Source organism: Pristiophorus japonicus, chromosome 2 (genome assembly GCF_044704955.1).
Source record: "Pristiophorus japonicus isolate sPriJap1 chromosome 2, sPriJap1.hap1, whole genome shotgun sequence".
Taxonomy (NCBI): Eukaryota; Metazoa; Chordata; class Chondrichthyes; family Pristiophoridae; genus Pristiophorus; species Pristiophorus japonicus.
Window position 1 is genome coordinate 52685943 of NC_091978.1, and position 22792 is coordinate 52708734.

The window sequence follows — 22792 nt, forward strand, 5'->3', positions numbered from 1 at the left end:
AAGGTTGAGTAGGTTGGGCCTCTACTCATTGGAATTCAGAAGAATGAGAGGTGATCTTATCGAAACGTATAAGATTATGAGGGGGCTTGACAAGGTGGATGCAGAGAGCATGTTTCCACTGATGGGGGAGACTAGAACTAGGGGGCATAATCTTAGAATAAGGGGCCGCCTATTTAAAACTGAGATGAGGAGGAATTTCTTCTCTCAGAAGGTTGTAAATCTGTGGAATTCACTGCCTCAGAGAGCTGTGAAAACTGGGTCATTGAATAAATTTAAGACAGAGATAGACAGCTTCTTAACCGATAAGGGAATAAAAGGTTATGGGGAGTGGGCAGGGAAGTGGACCTGAGTCCATGATCGGATCAGCCAGGATCGTATTAAATGGCGGAGCAGGCTCGAGGGGCCGTATGGCCTGCTCCTGTTCCTATTTCTTATGTTCTCATGGGCCAGGTCTCCTGCCTATCATCCTACATGCTCTGAGGTTCCTCAGGTGATGCTGTCTAATCAATCTTCTCCTCTGCAGCACAATCACGCAGAAGGCTTGCACGAGGTATGGCATTGTCAATATTGCCCCATAATTTAATTGTAGCTTTGCAACAAGCTCAAAACAGTATGACAAAGCACTCACACCTTTTCTCTCTCTGCCCAAGGTGGACACCCTAGTATGGACCACACCATGGTCTGCGCATGCGCAATAGGCTTGCTTAGAACGGGAAGCTAGGCATTCACTGAAGAAACGAAGATCTAATACAATTGTTTAAGTTTTTCAAAGTACCACCCCACCGCCAAATGTCTCCTCGCCGGGCTCGAAGGTCAGCTGGCAGAATCACCCGCGCGCCTGGACACAGGGGCTCGGTTTCCATCCCCACGGGCTCCTTTTGAAGCTGCTGTATAGCCCTAAGGGTTCTCATCCTTTATATAAGTAGCTAGCAGTTCAGTTCAGCTTCCATTCCACTCACCCCACCCTACCCCAGGTTTCTTTTGAAGCTGAGCCTTGAGCCCCTGTGCCCGAGCGAGGAAGCGATTCTGCTGGCCGACGCTCCAACGCTCGAGCCCAGAGAGAAGACGTTCGGTGGTGGTATGGTACTTTGAAATAAATCAAAAATTAAAGAATTGCATTAGACTTCCATTATCTCCCTTTTGACTTTGAAAAAATTAAGCTTCATGATCTTATTGAAACGTATAAGATTATGAGGGGACTTGACAAGGTGGATGCAGAGAGGATGTTTCCACTGATGGGGGAGACTAGAACTAAGGGGTATAATCTTAGAATAAGGGACCGCCCATTTAAAACAGAGATGAGGAGAAATTTCTTCTCTCAGAGGGTTGTAACTCTGTGGAATTCGCTGCCTCAGACAGCTGTGGAAGCTGAGACATTGAATAAATTTAAGACAGAGATAGACAGTTTCTTAACCGATAAGGGAATAAGGGGTTATGGAGAATGGGCAGGGAAGTGGACCTGAGTCCATGATCGGATCATCCAGGATCGTATTAAAGGGTGGAGAAGGCTCGAGGGACCGTGTGGCCTACTCCTGCTCCTATTTCTTATGTTCCTATGTTCTTATGGTGGATATTCTATGCCTTCTTGACTCCCTGCAAAACTTCGCCTAAAAACAATGGCGTTTTTCTGCGGTGATTTTTTAATGTGCGGTGCTTTTTCTTAACTGCCCAGATGAATTTTTGTGAGTGGTCACATACGCCGTCCTAGGAAAAATGTAAGTTGGCCAAACTTGCTTAAATGTGAAAAACTGGCACAGACATCAGGTTACGCCCCCTATGACGCAAAAAAATCCTAACCTAAAAAATCCTACCTAACTGAGTTACGCTGACGCAGAAACTTTGGGGAAACTTGGAGATTTTAATTTACTCCAAAAAAATATGGCGCACGCCAAAAAACCTGTGCAGATAACTGGGGAAAATTGAGCCCAAGGGTCTCTGGAATTTTTATACAGTACTAGACCCAGTCTCTGCTATTATTAGAAAACAACCTGCCCGTTATTCCAGTTCTAGTGTACGCCTCTATTATTATAACTCGAGACCTTGTCTCTGTTGTACTCAATAGAGTATGTTTCTGGTATTGTTAAAGTACACTGGCTTCTGTTAGTTTTACACTAACATCTCTTTCAGTTGATATTGCAAAAAATCTGTTTCAATTAAAGAACATAAGAAATAGGAGCATGAGTAGGCCATTTGGTGCTTCGAGCCTGCTCTGCCATTCAGTGAGATCATAGCTGATCTGATCTTGGCCTCAACTCCACTTCCTTGCCCGTTCCCCATAGCCCTTGACTCCCCTATCAAATATATGTCTATCTCTACCTTAAATATATTCAATGACACAACCTCCACAGCTCTCTCGGGTAGAGAATTCCAAAGATTCACAACCCTCTGATTGAAGAAATTCCTCCTCATCTTCTGTTTTAAATGGGCGACCCCTTATTCTGAAACTATGCATCTACCCTGTCAAGCCCCCTCAGAATCTTATACGTTTCAATAAGATCACCTCTCATTCTTCTAAACGCCAATGATTATAGGCCCAACCTGATCAACCTTCTTCATTAGAGAAGCCCTTCATCTTAGGAATCAACCTAGTGAACCTTCTCTGAACAGCCTCCAATGCAAGGAGATCCCTCCTTAAATAAGGAGACAAAAACTATACGCAGTAATCCAGGTGTAGTCACAGCAATACCCTGTACAGTTGTAGCAAGGCTTACCTATTTTTATACTCCATCCCCCTTGCAAGGGAGTCTGGAGGTGGAGCGGCAGTGTGGTGAGGCATACAAAAGGCCAGCGTTCATCCAGGAGGCCAACCGGTGCAGCTGCAGCAGGGAGAGAAGGCAAAAAAGAAGTAGAAAGAAATTGAAAGGTGACGTCACAGCCAAGGGGGTGAGTGATTGGCGAGTAGTTTTTATTTTTCTTTTCTCTATTAGTAAGTAACATTTAGCATTGTTGTTGCCAAATTAAGTTAATCTAGGGTTTAAGTCATGGCAGGACAGCTCGGACATGTGTTATGCTCCTCCTGTACTATGTGGGAAGTCAGGGACACTTCCGGTGTCCCCGACACCTACGTGTGCGGGAAGTGTATCCGCCTCCAGCTCCTAACCGACCGCGTTGTGGCATTGGAGCTGCGGGTGGATTCACTCTGGAGCATCCACGATGCTGAGAATGATGTGAATAGCACGTTTAGCGAGTTGGTCTTACCGCAGGAAAAGGAAGACCAACAGGAAGAGCAGTGCGAGGAAGGTAGTGCAGGTGTCCCCTGCGGTCATCCCCCTGCAAAACAGATACACCGCTTTGAGTACTGTTGAGTGGGATGACTCATCAGGGGAGAGCAGCAGCAGCCAAGTCCATGACACCGTGGGTGGCTCTGCTGCACAGGAGGGCAGGAAAAAGAGTAGGAGAGCAATAGTGATAGGGGATTTTATTGTAAGGGGAATCGATAGACGTTTCTGCTGCCGCAACTGAGACTCCAGGATGGTATGTTGCCTCCCTGGTGCAAGGGTCAAGGATGTCTCGGAGCGGGTGCAGGACATTCTAAAAAGGGAGAGTGAACAGCCAGTTGTCGTACTACATATAGGTACCAACGACATAGGTAAAGAACGGGAAGAGGTCCTACGAGACAAATTTAGGGGGCTAGGAGTTAAATTAAAAAGTAGGACCTCAAAAGTAGTAATCTCAGGATTGCTACCAGTGCCACGTGCTAGTCAGAGTAGGAATCGCAGGATAGCTCAGATGAATACGTGGCTTGAGCAGTGGTGCAGAAGGGAGGGATTCAAATTCCTGGGACAGTGGAACTGGTTCTGGGGGAGGTGGGACCAGTACAAACCGGACGGTCTGCACCTGGGCAGCACCGGAACCAATGTCCTAGGGGGAGTGTTTGCTAGTGCTGTTGGGGAGGAGTTAAACTAATATGGCAGGGGGATGGGAACCTATGCAGGGAGACAGAGGGGAATAAAATGGAGATAGAAGCAAAAGATAGAAAGGAGAATAGTAAAAGTGGAGGGCAGAGAAACCCAAGGCAAAAAACAAAAAGGGTCACTTTACAACAGAATTCTAAAGGGTCAAAGTGTGTTAAGAAGACAAATCTGAAGGCTCTATGCCTCAATGCGAGGAGTATTCATAATAAGGTGGACGAATTAACTGCGCAGATAGCAGTTAACGGATACGATGTGATTTGCATCATGCATGGCTCCAGGGTGACCAAAGCTGGAAACTCAACATCCAAGGGTATTCAACATTTAGGAAGGATAGACAGAAAGGAAAAGGAGGCGGGGTGGCGTTGCTGGTTAAAGAGGAAATTAATGCAATTGTAAGGAAGGATATTAGCTTGGGTGATGTGGAATCGGGATGGGTGGAGCTACGGAATACCAAAGGGCAGAAAACGCTAGTGGGAGTTGTGTACAGGCCACCAAACAGTAGTAGTGAGGTTGGGGACAGCATCAAACAAGAAATAAGGGATGTGTGCAATAAAGGTTCAGCAGTAATCATGGGCGACTTTAATCTACATATTGATTGGGCTAACCTAACTGGTAGCAATGTGGTGGAGGAGGATTTCCTGGAGTGTATTAGGGATGGTTTTCTAATCCAATATGTCGAGGAACCAACCAGAGAGCTGGCCATCCTAGACTGGGTTATGTGTAATGAGAAGGGACTAATTAGCAATCTTGTTGTGCAAAGCCCCTTGGGGAAGAGTGACCATAATATGGTAGAATTCTTTATTAAGATGGAGAGTGACAAAGTTAATTCAGAAACTAGGGTCCTGAACTTAAGGAAAGGTAACTTTGATGGTATGAGGCGCGAATTGACTGGCAAATGATACTCAAAGGGTTGACGGTGGATAGGCAATGGCAAACCTTTAAAGATCATACGGACGAACTTCAACAATTGTACATCCCTGTCTGGAGTAAAAATAAAACGGGGAAGGTGACTCAACCGTGCCTAACAAGGGAAATTGAGGATAGTGTTAAATCCAAGAAAGAGGCATACAAATTAGCCAGGAGAAATTTAGAATACAGCAGAGGAGAACAAAGGGTTTAATTAAGAGGGGGAAAATAGAGTACAAGAAGAAGCTTGCCGGAAACATAAAAAATGACTGCAAAAGCTTCTATAGATATGTGAAGAGAAAAAGATTAGTGAAGACAAATGTAGGTCCCTTGCAGTCGGATTCAGGAGAATTTATAATGGGGAACAAAGAAATGGCAGACCAATTGAACAAGTACTTCGGTTCTGTCTTCACAAAGAAAGACACAAATAACCTTCCGGGTGTACTAGGGGACAGATGGTCTAGTGAAAAGGAGGAACTGAAGGATATCCTTATTAGGCGGGAAATTGTGTTAGGGAAATTGACGGGATTGAAGGCCGATAAATCCCCAGGGCCTGATAGTCTACATCCCAGAGTACTTAAGGAAGTGGCCCTAGAAATAGTGTCTATCGACTCTGGATCAGTTCCTATGGACTGGAGGGTTGCTAATGTAACACCACTTTTTAAAAAAGGATGGAGAGAGAAAACGGGTAATTATAGACCGGTTAGCCTGACATCAGTAGTGTGGAAAATGTTGGAATCAATTATTAAGGATGAAATAGAACTGGTCCAAGTCAGCATGGATTTATGAAGGGGAAATCATGCTTGACAAATCTTCTGGAATTTTTTGCGGATGTAACTAGTAGAGTGGACAGGGGAGAAGCAGTGGGTGTGGTGTATTTGTACTTTCAAAAGGCTTTTGACAAGGTCCCACACAAAATATTGGTGTGCAAAATCAAAGCACATGGTATTGGGGGTAATGGACTGATATCGATAGAGAACGGGTTGTCAGACAGGAAGCAGAGAGTCGGGATTAACGGGTCCTTTTCAGAATGACAGGCAGTGACTAGTAGAGTGCTGCAGGGCTCAGTGCTGGGACCCCAGCTCTTTACAATATATATTAATGATTTAGATGATGGAATTGTGTAATATCTCCAAGTTTGCAGATGACACTAAACTGGGTGGCGGTGTGAGCTGTGAGGAGGACGCTAAAAGGCTGCAGGGTGATTTGGACAGGTTAGGTGAGTGGGCAAATGCATGGCAGATGCAGTATAATGTGGATAAATGTGAGGTTATCCACTTTGGGGGCAAAAAACACGAAGGCAGAATATTATCTGAATGGCGGCAGATTAGGAAAAGGGGAGGTGCAACGAGACCTGGGTGTCATGGTTCATCAGTCATTGAAGGTTGGCATGCAGGTACAGCAGGCGGTGAAGAAGGCAAATGGTATGTTGGCCTTCATGACAAGGGGATTTGAGTATAGGAGCAGGGATGTCTTACTGCAGTTGTACAAGGCCTTGGTGAGGCCTCATCTGGAATATTGTGTTCAGTTTTGGTCTCCTAATCTGAGGAAGGACGTTCTTGCTATTGAGGGAGTGCAGCGAAGGTTCACCAGACAAATTCCAGGGATGGCTGGACTGACATATGAGGAGAGACTGGATCAACTGGGCCTTTATACACTTGAGTTTAGAAGGATAGAAACATAGAAACATAGAAAATAGGTGCAGGAGCAGGCCATTCAGCCCTTCTAGCCTGCACCGCCATTCAATGAGTTCATGGCTGAACATGAAACTTCAGTACCCACTTCCTGCTTTCACGCCATACCCCTTGATCCCCCGAGTAGTAAGGACTTCATCTAACTCCCTTTTGAATATATTTAGTGAATTGGCCTCAACTACTTCCTGTGGTAGAGAATTCCACAGGTTCACCACTCTCTGGGTGAAGAAGTTTCTCCTTATCTCGGTCCTAAATGGCTTACCCCTTATCCTTAGACTGTGACCCCTGGTTCTGGACTTCCCCAACATTGGGAACATTCTTCCTGCATCCAACCTGTCCAAACCCGTCAGAATTTTAAACGTTTCTATGAGGTCCCCTCTCACTCTTCTGAACTCCAGTGAATACAAGCCCAGTTGATCCAGTCTTTCTTGATAGGTCAGTCGCACCATCCCGGGAATCAGTCTGGTGAATCTTCGCTGCACTCCCTCAATAGCAAGTATGTCCATCCTCAAATTAGGAGACCAAAACTGTACACAATACTCCAGGTGTGGCCTCACCAAGGCCCTGTACAACTGTAGCAACACCTCCCTGCCCCTGTACTCAAATCCCCTCGCTATGAAGGCCAACATGCCATTTGCTTTCTTAACCGCCTGCTGTACCTGCATGCCAACCTTCAATGACTGATGTACCATGACACCCAGGTCTCGTTGCACCTTCCCTTTTCCTAATCTGTCACCATTCAGATAATAGTCTGTCTCTCTGTTTTTACCACCAAAATGGATAACCTCACATTTATCCACATTATACTTCATCTGCCACGCATTTGCCCACTCACCTAACCTATCCAAGTCACTCTGTAGCCTTATAGCATCCTCCTCGCAGCTCACACTGCCACCCAACTTAGTGTCATCCGCAAATTTGGAGATACTACATTTAATCCCCTCGTCTAAATCATTAATGTACAATGTAAACAGCTGGGGCCCCAGCACAGAACCCTGCGGTACCCCACTAGTCACTGCCTGCCATTCCGAAAAGTACCCATTTACTCCTACTCTTTGCTTCCTGTCTGACAACCAGTTCTCAATCCACGTCAGCACACTACCCCCAATCCCATGTGCTTTAACTTTGCACATTAATCTCCTGTGTGGGACCTTGTCGAAAGCCTTCTGAAAGTCCAAATATACCACATCAACTGGTACTCCTTTGTCCACTTTATTGGAAACATCCTCAAAAAATTCCAGAAGATTTGTCAAGCATGATCTCCCTTTTACAAATCCATGCTGACTTGGACCTATCATGTCACCATTTTCCAAATGCGCTGCTATGACATCCTTAATAATTGATTCCATCATTTTACCCACTACTGAGGTCAGGCTGACCGGTCTATAATTCCCTGCTTTCTCTCTCCCTCCTTTTTTAAAAAGTGGGGTTACATTGGCTACCCTCCACTCGATAGGAACTGATCCAGAGTCAATGGAATGTTGGAAAATGACTGTCAATGCATCCGCTATTTCCAAGGCCACCTCCTTAAGTACTCTGGGATGCAGTCCATCAGGCCCTGGGGATTTATCGGCCTTCAATCCCATCAATTTCCCCAACACAATTTCCCGACTAATAAAGATTTCCCTCAGTTCCTCCTCCTTAATAGACCCTCTGACCACTTTTATATCCGGAAGGTTGTTTGTGTCCTCCTTAGTGAATACTGAACCAAAGTACTTGTTCAATTGGTCCGCCATTTCTTTGTTCCCCGTTATGACTTCCCCTGATTCTGACTGCAGGGGACCTACGTTTGTCTTTACTAACCTTTTTCTCTTTACATACCTATAGAAACTTTTGCAATCCGCCTTAATGTTCCCTGCAAGCTTCTTCTCGTACTCCATTTTCCCTGCCCTAATCAAACGCTTTGTCCTCCTCTGCTGAGTTCTAAATTTCTCCCAGTCCCCAGGTTCGCTGCTATTTCTGGCCAATTTGTATGCCATTTCCTTGGCTTTAATACTATCCCTGATTTCCCTAGATAGCCACGGTTGAGCCACCTTCCCTTTTTTATTTTTACGCCAGACAGGAATGTACAATTGTTGTAATTCATCCATGCGGTCTCTAAATTTCTGCCATTGCCCATCCACAGTCAACCCCTTAAGTATCATTAGCCAATCTATCTTAGCCAATTCATGCCTCATACCTTCAAAGTTACCCTTCTTTAAGTTCTGGACCATGGTCTCTGAATTAACTGTTTCATTCTCCATCCTAATGCAGAATTCCACCATATTATGGTCACTCTTCCCCAAGGGGCCTCGCACAATGAGATTGCTAATTAATCCTCTCTCATTACACAACACCCAGTCTAAGATGGCCTCCCCCCTAGTTGGTTCCTCGACATATTGGTCTAGAAAACCATCCCTTATGCATTCCAGGAAATCCTCCTCCACCGTATTGCTTCCAGTTTGGCTAGCCCAATCTATGTGCATATTAAAGTCACCCATTATAACTGCTGCACCTTTATTGCATGCACTCCTAATTTCCTGTTTGATGCCCTCCCCAACATCACTACTACTGTTTGGAGGTCTGTACACAACTGCCACTAACGATTTTTGCCTTTTAGTGTTCTGCAGCTCTACCCATATAGATTCCACATCATCCAAGCTAATGTCTTTCCTAACTATTGCATTAATCTCCTCTTTAAGCAGCAATGCTACCCCACCTCCTTTTCCTTTTATTCTATCCTTCCTGAACGTTGAATACCCCTGGATGTTGAGTTCCCAGCCCTGATCATCCTGGAGCCACGTCTCCGTAATCCCAATCACATCATATTTATTAACATCTATTTGCACAGTTAATTCATCCACCTTATTGCGGATACTCCTTGCATTAAGACACAAAGCCTTCAGGCTTGCTTTTTTAACACCCTTTGTCCTTTTAGAATTTTGCTGTACAGTGGCCCTTTTTGTTCTTTGCCTTGGGTTTCTCTGCCCTCCACTTTTCCTCATCTCCTTTCTGTCTTTTGCTTTTGCCTCATTTTTGTCTCCCTCTGTCTCCCTGTATAGGTTCCCATCCCCCTGCAATATTAGTTTAACTCCTCCCCAACAGCACTAGCAAACACTCCCCCTAGGACATTGGTTCCGGACCTGCCCAGGTGCAGACCGTCCGGTTTGTACTGGTCCCACCTCCCCCAGAACCGGTTCCAATGCCCCAAGAATTTGAATCCCTCCCTGCTGCACCACTGCTCAAGCCATGTATTCATCTGCGCTATCCTGCGATTCCTACTCTGACTAGCACGTGGCACTGGTAGCAATCCCGAGATTACTACTTTTGAGGTCCGACTTTTTAATTTAGCTCCTAGCTCCTTAAATTCTTTTCGTAGGACCTCATCCCTTTTTTTACCTATGTCGTTGGTACCAATGTGCACCACGACAACTGGCTGTTCTCCCTCCCATTTCAGAATGTCCTGCACCCGCTCCGAGACATCCTTGACCCTTGCACCAGGGAGGCAACATACCATCCTGGAGTCTCGGTTGCGTCCGCAGAAACGCCTATCTATTCCCCTCACCATCGAATCCCCTATCACTATCGCGCTCCCACTCTTTTTCCTGCCCTCCTTTGCAGCAGAGCCACCTACGGTGCCATGAACTTGGCTGCTGCTGCCCTCCCCTGATGAATCATCCTCCCCAACAGTACTCAAAGCAGTGTATCTGTTTTGCAGGGGGATGACCACAGGGGACCCCTGCACTATCTTTCTTGCACTGCTCTTCCTGCTGGTCTTCCATTCCTTATCTGGCTGTGGACCCTTCTCCTGCGGTAAGACCAACTCACTACACGTGATACTCACGTCATTCTCAGCATCGTGGATGCTCCAGAGTGAATCCACCCTCAGCTCCAATTCTGCAACGCGGACCGTCAAGAGCTCGAGGCGGATACACTTCCTACACACGTAGCGCCCAGGGACACCGGAAGTGTCCCCGAGTTCCCACATGGTACAGGAGGAGCATATCACATGGCCGAGCTCTCCTGCCATGTCTTAACCTTAGATACCCTTAAATTGGTAATAACAATGTTACAGTTCACTTACTGATATGAAAAAGAAAAGAAAAGCTACTCACCAATCACCAGCCAATCACTTACCCCATTGGCTGTGACGTCACTTTTTGATTACTTTCTACTTCTATTTTGCTTTCTCTCCCGCTGTTGCTGCACCGGTCGCCTTTATAGGCCGCTCCCCTCTCACCAACTGCCGCTGGCTCTCGATCTCCCGCTGGGCTTTTGACAGGTCGCTCCCCTCTCACCAACTGCCGCTGGCTCTCGATCTCCCGCTGGGCTTTTGACAGGTCGCTCCCCTCTCACCAACTGCCGCTGGCTCTCGATCTCCCGCTGGGCTTTTGACAGGTCGCTCCCCTCTCACCAACTGCCGCTGGCTCTCGATCTCCCGCTGGGCTTTTGACAGGTCGCTCCCCTCTCACCAACTGCCGCTGGCTCTCGATCTCCCGCTGGGCTTTTGACAGGTCGCTCCCCTCTCACCAACTGCCGCTGGCTCTCGATCTCCCGCTGGGGATCTCATAGAAACATATAAGATTATGACTGGACTGGACAGGTTAGATGTGGGAAGAATGTTCCCAATGTTGGGGAAGTCCAGAACCAGGGGATACAGTCTTAGGATAAGGGGTAGGCCACTTAGGAGAAACTTCTTCATTCAGAGAGTTGTTAACCTGTGGAATTCCCTGCTGCAGAGAGTTGTTGATGCCAGTTCATTGGATATATTCAAGAGGGAGTTAGATATGGCCCTTGCGGCTAAAGGGATCAAAGGGTATGGAGAGAAAGCAGGAAAGGGGTACTGAAGGAATGATCAGCCATGATCTTATTGAATGGTGGTGCAGGCTCAAAGGGCCAGATGGCCTACTCCTGCACCTATTTCCCATGTTTCTATGCAATAAAGGCCAACATTCCATTTGCCTTCCTAATTACTTGCTGTTCCTGCATGCAAACTTTTTGTTTCATGTCCAAGGACCCCATATCCCTCCGTACCGCAGCATTTTGTAGTCTCTCTCCATTGAAATAATAATTTGCATTTGTATTCTTCCTACCACAGAGAAATAACCTCACATTTTCCCACATTATACTACATCCGCCAAATTTTTGCCCACTCACTTAACCTGTCTATATTCCTTTGCACTCTGTGTCCTCTTCACAACTTGCTTTCCCACCCATCTTTGTATCATCAGCAAATGTGGCTACATTACACTCGGTCCCTTCATTCAAGTCACTAATATAGATTGTAAATAGTGGAGGCTCCAGCACTGATCCCTGTGGCACCCCGCTAGTTACAGTTTGCCAAGCTGAAAATGACCCATCGATCCCAACTCTGTTTTCTGTTAGTTAACCAATCCTCTATCCATGCTATTACCCCCAACCCCGAGAGTGCTTATCTTGTGCAGTAACCGTTTATGTGGCACCTTATCAAAGAACTCTAGCAAATTTGTCAAACATAATTTCCCATTCATAAAACCATGCTGACTCTGCTTCATTGTATATATGATCTTCTAAATGTCCCGCTACTACTCCCTTAATAATGGACTCCAGCATTTTCTCAATGACAGATATTTGGCTAACTGATCTATAGTTTCATGCTTTCTGTCTTCCTCCTTTACTTGTTTCTAGTGTAAAACTAGACCTTGTCTCAGTTATTACTGCACTATACCCAATCTCTGTTTACATTACACTAGGCTCTGTCTGTTTATATTACAATAGACCCTGTCTCTGTTTACATTACACTAGAACCTGACTCTGTTTATATTACTCTTCACTCTCAGTTATTACTGCACTAGACACCATCTCTGTTTATATTACACTAGACCCTGTCTCAGAAAAAGCAGCAAACCTAAGGACTGGGAGAATTTTATAATACAGCAGAGGAGGACAAAGGGTTTAATTAGGAGGGGGAAAATAGAGTACAAGAGGAAGCTTGCTGGGAACATAAAAACTAACTGCAAAAGCTTCTATAGATATGTGAAGAGAAAAAGATTAGTGAAAACAAACATAGGTCCCTTGCAGTCAGATTCAGGTGAATTTATAATGGGGAATAAAGAAATGGCGGATCAGTTAAACAAATACTTTGGTTCTGTCTTTACAAAGGAAGACACAAATAACCTTCCGGAAATACTAGGGGACCGAGGGTCTAGTGAGGAGGAGGAACTGAAGGAAATCCTTATTAGGCAGGAAATTGTGTTAGGGAAATTGATGGGATTGATGGCCGATAAATCCCCGGGGCCTGATAGTCTGCATCCCAGAGTACTTAAGGAAGTAGCCCTAGAAATAGTGGATGCATTGGTGATCATTTTCCAACAGTCTATCGACTAGGGATCAGTTCCTATGGACTGGAGGGTAGCTAATGTAACACCACTTTTTAAGAAAGGAGGGGGAGAAAAAACGGGTAATTATAGACCGGTTAACCTGACATCAGTAGTGGGGAAAATGTTGGAATCAATTTATTAAAGATGAAATAGCAACGCATTTGGAAAGCAGTGATGGGATCGGTCCAAGTCATCATGGATTTATGAAAGGGAAATGCTGCTTGACAAATTTTCTAGCATTTTTTGAGGATGTAATTGGTAGAGCGGACAAGGGAGAAGCAGTGGATGTGGTGCATTTGGACTTTCAAGACTTTTGACAAGGTCCCACACAAGAGATTGGTGTGCAAAATTAAAGTGCATGGTATTGGGGGTAATGTATTGACGTGGATAGAGAACTGGTTGGCAGACAGGAAGCAGAGAATCTGGATAAATGGGTCCTTTTCAGAATGGCAGGCAGTGACTCGTGGGGTGCCGCAGGGCTCAGTGCTTTGACCCCAGCTATTTACAATATACATTAATGATTTAGATGAAGGAATTGAGTATAATATCTCCAAGTTTGCAGATGACACTAAGCTGGGTGGCGCTGTGAGCTTTGCGGAGGACGCTAAGAGGATGCAGGGTGATTGAACAGGTTAGGTGAGTGGGCAAATGCATGGCAGATGCAGTATAATGTGGATAAATGTGAGGTTATCCACTTTGGTGGCAAAAATAAGGCGGCAGAATATTATCTGAATGGCGGCAGACTAGGAAAAGGGGAGGTGCAACGAGACCTGGGTGTCATGGTACATCAGTCATTAAAAGTTGGCATGCAGGTACAGCAGGCGGTGAAGGCGGCAAATGGTATGTTGGCCTTCATAGCTAGAGGATTTGAGTATAGGAGTGGGGAGGTCTTACTGCAGTTGTACAGGGTCTTAATGAAGCCTCACCTGGAATATTGTGTTCAGTTTTAATCTCCTAATCTGAGGAATGACGTTCTTGCTATTGAGGGAGTGCAGCGAAGGTTCACCAGACTGATTCCCGGGATGGCAGGACTGCCATATGAGGAGAGACTGGATCGACTGGGCCTGTATTCACTGGAGTTTAGAAGGAGGAGAGGGGATCTCATAGAAACATATAAAATTCTGACGGGACTGGACAGGTTAGATTCAGGAAGAATGTTCCTGATGTTGGGGAAGTCCAGAACCAGGGGACATAGTCTAAGTATAAGGGGTAAGCCATTTAGGACTGAGATGAGGAGAAACTTCTTCACTCAGAGAGTTGTTAACCTGTGGAATTCCCTGCCGCAGAGAGTTGTTGAGGACAGTTCATTGGATATTTTCAAGAGGGAGTTAGATATGGCACTTACGGCTAAAGGGATCAAGGGGTATGGAGAGAAAGCAGGAAAGGGGTACTGAGGTGATGATCAGCCATGATCTTATTGAATGGTGGTGCAAGCTCGAAGGGCCGAATGGCCTACTCCTGCACCTATTTTCTTTGTTTCTGTGTTTACTACACTCGACCCTGTTTCTGTTTATATTACACTAGACCCTGTCTCAGTTATTACTGCACTGGACCCTGTTTCTGATTATATTACAAAAGCAAAATATTGCGGATGCTGGAATCTGAAATAAAAACAGAGAATGCAAGAAATCTCAGTGGGTCAGGCAGCATCTGCGAAGAGAAAAACAGAGTTAACGTTTCGGGTCAACGCCCCTTCATCAGAATTATTTAGATTACACTAGACCCTGTCTCTATTTATATTACACTGGACCCTGTCTCAGTTATTACTGCACTAGGCCCTGTCTCAGTTTATATTAACCTCAACCCTGCCTTAGTTATTACAGCACTAGATGATGCCCACAAATATTGGAAGTGGGTGAGGAGGAAACAGTGAAAGTAACAGTCAGAAAAAAGACTGTGGAAACAGAAATAACGCACATTTCACTGGAGACTTGCAATTGTTTCAACCCTTTTCAAATGAAGGACGTGTCAGAGAATTACAGATTTATTAACCTTACGGCAGGTATAGGTACAGTTTCATTTTTCCCATCACTTGCACACTGGAGGTAAAGATCAGGAGCTTCTGTGTGATGGTGAGGTGATCACTGGACAATAAAGCGCAGAGACTGGTAGGTAGCTGCTCATTATCCTCGGTGTGATTTAATCCCTTTTCTCACTAAATACTGAGGTCAGACATGGTCATCTTGATAACGGAATGGCCAGTGTGGCATCACTTTCTAAACAAAACAATGGGTTATCAATAAATGTTAAAGGTATTAAATGATTTTCAACTACATTTTAAATAAAAGGAAATAAAATGCTGAAAAATAATTGAAGATAATTTATCTCTGTGCAATTCACTTGCAAACATTATATATTTTGTTTACATACACAAACAGCAAACACTGTTTGTGTGCACGTTAGTTGTTCTGCTTAATCCGGCTAGCATTAATTTCTCTGGGCTTTAGAACCCTGCGACAGCCCATCCGGCGGTGCTTGCTGAGTCAGCATATAAAGAGACCGCACGCTGTTCCTCCTCCCACTGCCTGGGGAAATGGGGCAGATATTTAAAGGGACAGGGGCTCTCCTTTCTCTTCCTATTTATAGTTAAAGGGACAGTCTAGTTTATCTTCCAGTGTCAGAGCACTTCACTAACAGAGCTCCTGTTAATCACTCCCTTCTGTGCTGTGCAGTGATTGTAAAGCTGTCTATATCAGTGACGTAAGCCTTTTTAAAATGTCTCACTGTTTTTGATGATCTACTTGACTTGCTTCTTTAATTTCGAAAGACTTCAACATTTTGCAATGTGACAAAGGTTTCATTTAAAGGTGGAATAACATTTCTTTCAAAATATTCTGTTCTATCCTGAAAGGGCAGGTATGGCAGCTCAACTTTCCTGGTTACAGGGTTTTCAGATGGGACAGAGAGGAGGGTAAAAAAGGAGTGGGGTGGGGGGGGAGCGGTGGGTGGAGGTCGCAGTTTTAATTAAATAAACAATTAAAGCTGTGAGAAGGAATGATATGTTAGAGGAGTCGTCAAACAAGGCTATTTGGGTTGAACTGAAGAACAAAAAAGGGGCAATCATACTACTGGGAGTGTACTATAGACCCTCAAACAGTCAGAGGGAGATAGAAGAACAAATATGTGGGCAAATTGCTACGAAGTGCAAAAACTATTCAGCTGTAATAGTGGGGGATTTCAACTACTGTAAGATTAACAGGGAGAAAAGTAGTGTAAATGGTACAGAGGGTGTGGAATTCCTAAAATGCATTCAGGAGAACTTCTTTAGCCAGTATGCAACAAGCCCAACAAGGGATGGGGCAATTCTAGACTTGGTTTTGGGGAATGAAGAGGGGCAGGTGGAAGGGGCATCAGTGGGAGAGCATTTTGGTGCTAGTGATCACAAATTCAGTAAGATTTAGGGTAGTTATGGAAAAGGACAAAGGTGGACCAGGAATAAAAGTTCTCAATGGGGTAAAGCCAATTTTGCTGAGCTGAGATGGGATTTGGCCAAAGTGGACTGGAAACGGCTACTTGATGGTAAATCAGTGTCAGAGCAGCAGGAGGCATTCAAGGAGGAGATCCTGAGGATACAGAGCAAGTATATTCCTTTAAAATAAAAGATGGAGTAACACATCTAGAGCCCCCTGGATGTCAAGGGACATACAGGTAAGATAAAGAAAAAAAAGGAAGCTTATGACAAATACCGAGAACTCAATACTGCAGAAACTCGAGAGGCGTATAAGAAATGCAGAGTGCAATTAAAAAAGATATCAGAAAAGCAAGAGAGAGCATGAAAGAATGTTGGCAAGTAAAATCAGGGAAAACCCAAAGATGTTTTCAAAATGTATTAATAGCAAGAGGATAATTAGAGAAAGAGTGGGACCTATTAGAGACCATAAAGGAAATGTGTGTGTGGAGGCAGAAGATGTGGGTATGATTCTTAATGAATACTTTGCATCTGTTTTCACAAAAGAGAGGGGCGTTGCAGATTTTGCAATGAGGGAGGAGGAGTATGAAATATTAGACGACATAAACAGTGAGAGGAAGTATTAAGGAGCTTAGCAGCTTTGAAAGTGGATAAATCCCCAGGCCCAGATGAAATGTATCCCAGGCTGTTAAGAGAAGCAAAAGAGGAAATAGCAGAGGCTCTGACCATCATTTTCCAAATCTCTCTGGCTACCGGTGTGGTGCCAAAGGACTGGTAATGTTGTACGTTTGTTTAAAAAGGAAGGGATAGACCGAGTAATTACAGGCCAGTCAACCTAACCTCGGTGGTGGGAAAATTATTTGAAAAAATCCTGAGGGACAGGATAAATCTTCATTTGGAAATGCATGGATTAATCAAGGACAGTCAGTATGGATTTGTTAAGAGAAAGTCGTGCCTGACTAACTTGATTAAATTTTGCGAGGAGTTAATGAGGAGGGTCGATGAGAGCAAAGTGCCATTTGCATCTCTCAGTGTGGCCCTGAAGGACTGTGTCCAGGCTGAAGTTCTGTTCCTGCCATACGATCTTCCCCCCAGATTGTCCTTACTGAGCTCCAACCAGGTGATGCTAAACACTCAGGTGGGCAAGACTAAAATCTATAACAATGTGTTTAAAGCAAAGCTTATTTATTTGACATATCCAGAATATTAACCCCCTGTAACTGGGCTGGAGTTTATCAGCAGAAACAAACCCAAATGTCAGAACAGACATGATTCAGTTGGGATGTGATTAACAGAAGCAATAACAGCAGAATCCAACTCCTGCAGTCACTTGTGAACTTGCTGATTTTCAGCAGATGGGATGAACAAGTGAATCTCTTCCCACACAGAGCAGGTGAACAGTCTCTCCCCAGTGTGAATGCTTTGGTGTCTCAGCAGAGTCTTTTTTCTTTTAGAACATTTAAAAAAGAGCTGTTATCAGTTGGTGTGTCAGCAGGTTGGATGACCGACTGAATCCCTTCCCACACTCTGAGCAGGCGAATGGCCTCTCCCCGCTGTGACTGTGCTTGTGTCTCTCCAGGTTGGACGATTGGCTGAAGCCCTGTCCACACACAGAACACGTGTACGGTTTCTCCCCGCTGTGAACAGTGTTTTTTGCTTCCATGTTCAGAGGCCGATGATATTCAGGTGATAATGAATTGAGCAACTCTGTCAGATCTTGACGTGGGGTTTGGTTTGAGCTTCCCGTCTGCAAATTCTCCCCTTCTAACAACCTGTAAAATTCATTTAAAGTGGGAAAAAGGGAGGGTGAGACAGAACCCACAAAAACAGGCAGGTTATGAAATTGAGCTTAATGAATCTGGTCATTTGTGAGACTGGCACTGGAGAAATGTCACCATGAAAGCTGCCAGATTGTCATTAAAATCCATCTGGTTCACCAATGTCCTTCAGGGAAGGGCACCCATCTTCCTTGACAGTCCCACATGGGAAATTGTTGGTGCTATTGGGATCAAAAGTACTGGGGGTGATGCAGCGTAATGTTTGCGAGAGATGACCGATTTCCCTGGGAACCAACAGGAAGAGAGCTCAGAGGCCGGAGGGTCAAGGGAGCAGTGTGTTCTGCAACCAATCGCAGTGCTTGAGGGGTGGATCCTGAGTCGGCCTGTCAGGCGAGTCAATTGTAAACCCATTAAACAAGTTATCTTTTAAAAACAAACTCAAGATTTCTTTTGTCAACAAAACAGTTTAACATGTCAGTATTTTGTTTCCCTGGAGTTCCTATCATGAGTTGCAAACACTTCAGTGCCAAGTGGACCAGGTGTTGAAAAGATCATTCATTTCCCTCTTTCCGTATCACTGTTAGTTAAAGGTACAGAGACCGATTTCCCCTCATTATGTATCTGTTTGAGGGCAGTGACCGGGGCCGAACCCCACCATCACGCAGCAACTTCAGGAGTGAAATGGAAGAAAAATCAGAGCACGCGATGATTCTTGATTTCAAACAGCGAGGATGTGACAAAAAGTGTGTTGGACGGGGAATTTACAGCTCAGGGGCAAGAGACGAAAGAATGTTTCAAAGAAACTCAAACTATGTGTTCAGAATTTCTATCCTGTACTTACAGTGATGACTTTTGTAAACTATGAGGACAGATTTGCAGAGACTAGAGACCCATTGAATATAAAAGATTAAAGCGTCATCTAATTGAGATGTTTAAGATGATTAATATTGATAGGAAATAAGTTTCTTTATCTACTCTATGGTGAGGAAGTCCAAAACAACAGGTCATAATCTTAAAATTATCCCTAGGCCATTCAGGGGTGATGACAGGAAGCACTTCGTCACACAAGCTGGAACATATCCATGAGAGTAACCGAAGGTGTGAGAACTGAAATAATCAGAGTTAGAAAGGAGAAAAGGCCCAAAAATGGAACAGTCTGTAATAGGTAGTTTCCTCTTATCTTGGAGACATCAAATACTCGACACACAGTGTTTGAAAGAAAGCTGATTTATTCAATAGATATCAAAATATTAAACTCCAGCCCAGTTATAGGGGTTATTAACATCAGCAGAAACAAACACCAACTGTCAGAATGAACATGGTTCAGTCCTGGATGTGATTAACAGCAGAATCCAACCCTTGCAGTCACTTGTGAATATGATGGTGTCTCAGCAGGTGAGATGAACAGGCGAATCTTTTCGCACACACGGAGCAGGTGAACGGCCTCTCCCCAGTGTGAACTCGTTGGTGTGTCAGCAGGTGGGATGACTGAGTGAATTCCTTGCCACACTCTGAGCAGGCGAACGGCCTCTCCCCAGTGTGAACTCGTTGGTGTGAAATGAGGTTGGATGATTCTGTGAATCCCTTCTCACAAATGGAGCAGGTGAACGGCCTCTGCCCAGTGTGAATTCGCTGGTGTTTCAGCAGGTTGGATGAATGACTGAATCCCTTCCCACACTCCGAGCAGGTGAACGGCCTCTCCCCAGTGTGAACTCGTTGGTGTGTCAGCAGACCCCTTGTGCTTTTAAAGCTCTTCTCACAGTCACAACATTTAAAAGATCTCTTATCCGTGTGAACAACTTGGTGTGAAGTGAGGTTGGTTAACCGAGTGAATCCCTTTCCACACACTGAGCAGATGAATGGTCTCTCTCCAGTGTGAACACGCTGATGTGTTTGCAGGTGGGATGACTGAGTGAATCCCTTCCCACACACAGAGCAGGTGAATGGTCTCTCCCCAGTGTGAACTCGCTGGTGATTCAGCAGCGTGGATGACTGAGCAAATCCCTTCCCACATACGGAGCAGGTGAACGGCCTCTCTCCAGTGTGAACTCGCTGGTGTGTCAGCAGGCTGGATGATTGAGTGAATCCCTTCCCACACTCTGAGCAGGTGAACGGTCTCTCCCCATTGTGACTGCGTCGATGAGTTTCCAACTCAGATGGGGAACTGAATCCCTTCCCACAGTCCCCACATTTCCACCGTTTCTCTATGGTGCAGTTATCCTGCTGTCTCTCCAGGTTGGACGATCAGTGAAAGCCTCGTCCACACACAGAACACGTGTACAGTTTCTCCCCGCGGTGAATGATGCGATGTTTTTCCAGGCTGTGTAACTGGTTAAAGCTCTTTCCACAGTCAGTGCACTGGAACACTCTCACTTGGGTTTGTGTGGTGTCTCGGTGCTTCTCCAGTCACACTGATGTTTGAAATCTTTTCCCACAGACAGAACTGACAAACATTTCTCTTTCCACATTCAAAGGCTGATGATATTCAGGTCCTGTGGAATTGAGTAACTCTGTCAGATCTTGATATGATGTTTGGTTTGAGATTCCCATCTGTAAATCCTCTCCTTCGAATACCCTGTAAAAATAGTTTACAAAAATCATCAGAGTACAGGATAGAAATTCAGAACAGACAATTCTAGTTTTCACAGAAATTTACAGCATAGGAGGCCATTCAGCCCATTGTGTCTGTGCCGCCTGACAAAGCTATCCAGCCTCATCCCACTTTACAGCTCTTGGTCAGTAGCCTTGTAGGTTACAGTACTTCAAGAGCATATCCAAGCACTTTTGAAATGCTACGAGGGTTTATGACTCTACCACCCTTTCAGGCAGTGAGTTCCAGACCCCCACCACCCTCTGTGCAAAAGTTTCTCTTCAAATCCCTCTAAATCTCCCACCAATTACTTTAAATGTATGTTACTGATCCCTCTGTTAAGGGGAATAGGTCCTTCCTATCCACTCTATCTAAGCCCCTCATAGCTGTATGCACCTCAGCCTCCACTATTCCAAAGCAATCTAGCCTAGCCAATCTTTCTCATAGCTAAAATTCTCCAGTCCAGGCAACATCCTCGTAAATAAGAACATAAGAACATAAGAAATAGGACCAGGAGTAGGCCATTTGGCCCCTCAAGCCTGCTCCACCATTCAATAAGATCATGGCTGATCTGATCATGGACTCAGCTCCATTTCCCCGCCCGCTCCCCATAACCATTGACTCCCTTATCGCTCAAAAATCTGTCTATCTCCGCCTCAGAGCAGAAATTTCTCCTCATCTCAGTTTTAAATGGGCAGCCCCTTATTCTAAGACTATGTCCCCTAGTTTTAGTTTCCCCTATGAGTGGAAATATCCTTTCTGCATCCACCTTGTCGAGCCCCCTCATTATCTTATAAGTTTCAAGAAGATCATTCTTCTGAACTCCAATGTGTATAGGCCCAACCTGCTCAACCTATCCTCATGAGTCAACCCTCTCATCTCCAGAATCAACCTAATGAACCTGCGCTAAACAGCCTCCAATGCAAGTACATCCTTCCTTAAATACGGAGACCAAAACTGTACGCAACACTCCAGGTGTGGCCTCACCAATACCTTGTACAGTTATAGCAGGACTTCCCTGCCTCAGCTCATCCTCTGCTGAAACCCTCATCCATGCCTTTGTCATCTCTAGACTTGATTATTCCAATGCACTCCTGGTTGGCCTCCCACATTCTACCCTACGTAAACTTGAGCTCATCTAAAACTCGGCTGCCTGTGTCCTAACTCGCACCAAGTCCCAATCACCCATCTCCCCTGTGCTCGCTGACCAACATTAGCTCCTCGTTAAACAATGCCTCGATTTCAAAATTCTCATCCTTGTTTTCAAATCCTTCCATTGCCTCACCCCTCCCTTTCTCTGTTACCTCCTCCAGCCCCACAACCCCCCTGAGATAGCTGCGCTCCTCTAATTCTGCCCTCTTGAACATCCCTAATTATAATCACTCAAACCTTGGTGGACATGCCTTCTGTTGTCTTGGCCCCAAGCCCAGGAACTCTCTCCCTAAACCTCTCCTCCTCTCTTTCCTCCTTTAAGATGCTCCTTAAATCTACTTCTTTGACCAAGCTTTTGGTCACCTGCTCTAATTTCTCCATATGCGGCTCAGTGTCACATTTCTTTTCTCATAATATAACACTCCTGTGAAGCACTTTGGGACATTATATTACATTAAAGGCGCTATATAAATACAAGATGTTGTTGGCATGACCACACTGCGCACGCTCAGCACACGACTGCACCGCGCGCGCTCACGCGCGCATGCTCAGTGCACGACCATACTGCGCATACTCAGCGCACAATCACACGCCCTGGGAGTGTTTGGGACAGTGTACAACATAAGAACATAATAAATAGGAGCAGGAGTCGGCCATTTGGCCCCTTGAGCCAGCTCCACCATTCAATACAATCATGGCTGATCTGATCATGGACTCAGCTCCACTTCCCCGCCCGCTCCACATAACCCTTTATTCCCTTGTCGTTCAAAAATCTGTCTATCTCCACCTTAAATATATTCAATGACCCAGCCTCCACAGCTCTCTGGGGCAGAGAATTCCATAGATTTACAACCCTCTGAGAGAAGAAATTCCTCCTCATCTCAGTTTTAAATGGGCGGCCCCTTATTCTGAAACTATGCCCACTAGTTCTAGATTCCCCCATGAGTAGAAATATCCTCTCTGCATCTACCTTGTTGAGTCCCCACATTATCTTGTATGTTTCAATAAGAT

The 22792-nt window shown here is 45.0% G+C and overlaps 1 pseudogene; it reads right to left on the bottom strand.

Annotated features, from left to right (window-relative positions):
- LOC139228655 (zinc finger protein 721-like) overlaps positions 1 to 22162 on the bottom strand; it is a 93163-nt pseudogene extending 71001 nt beyond the window's left edge.
- Between the last annotated feature and the right edge of the window lie 630 nt (positions 22163 to 22792).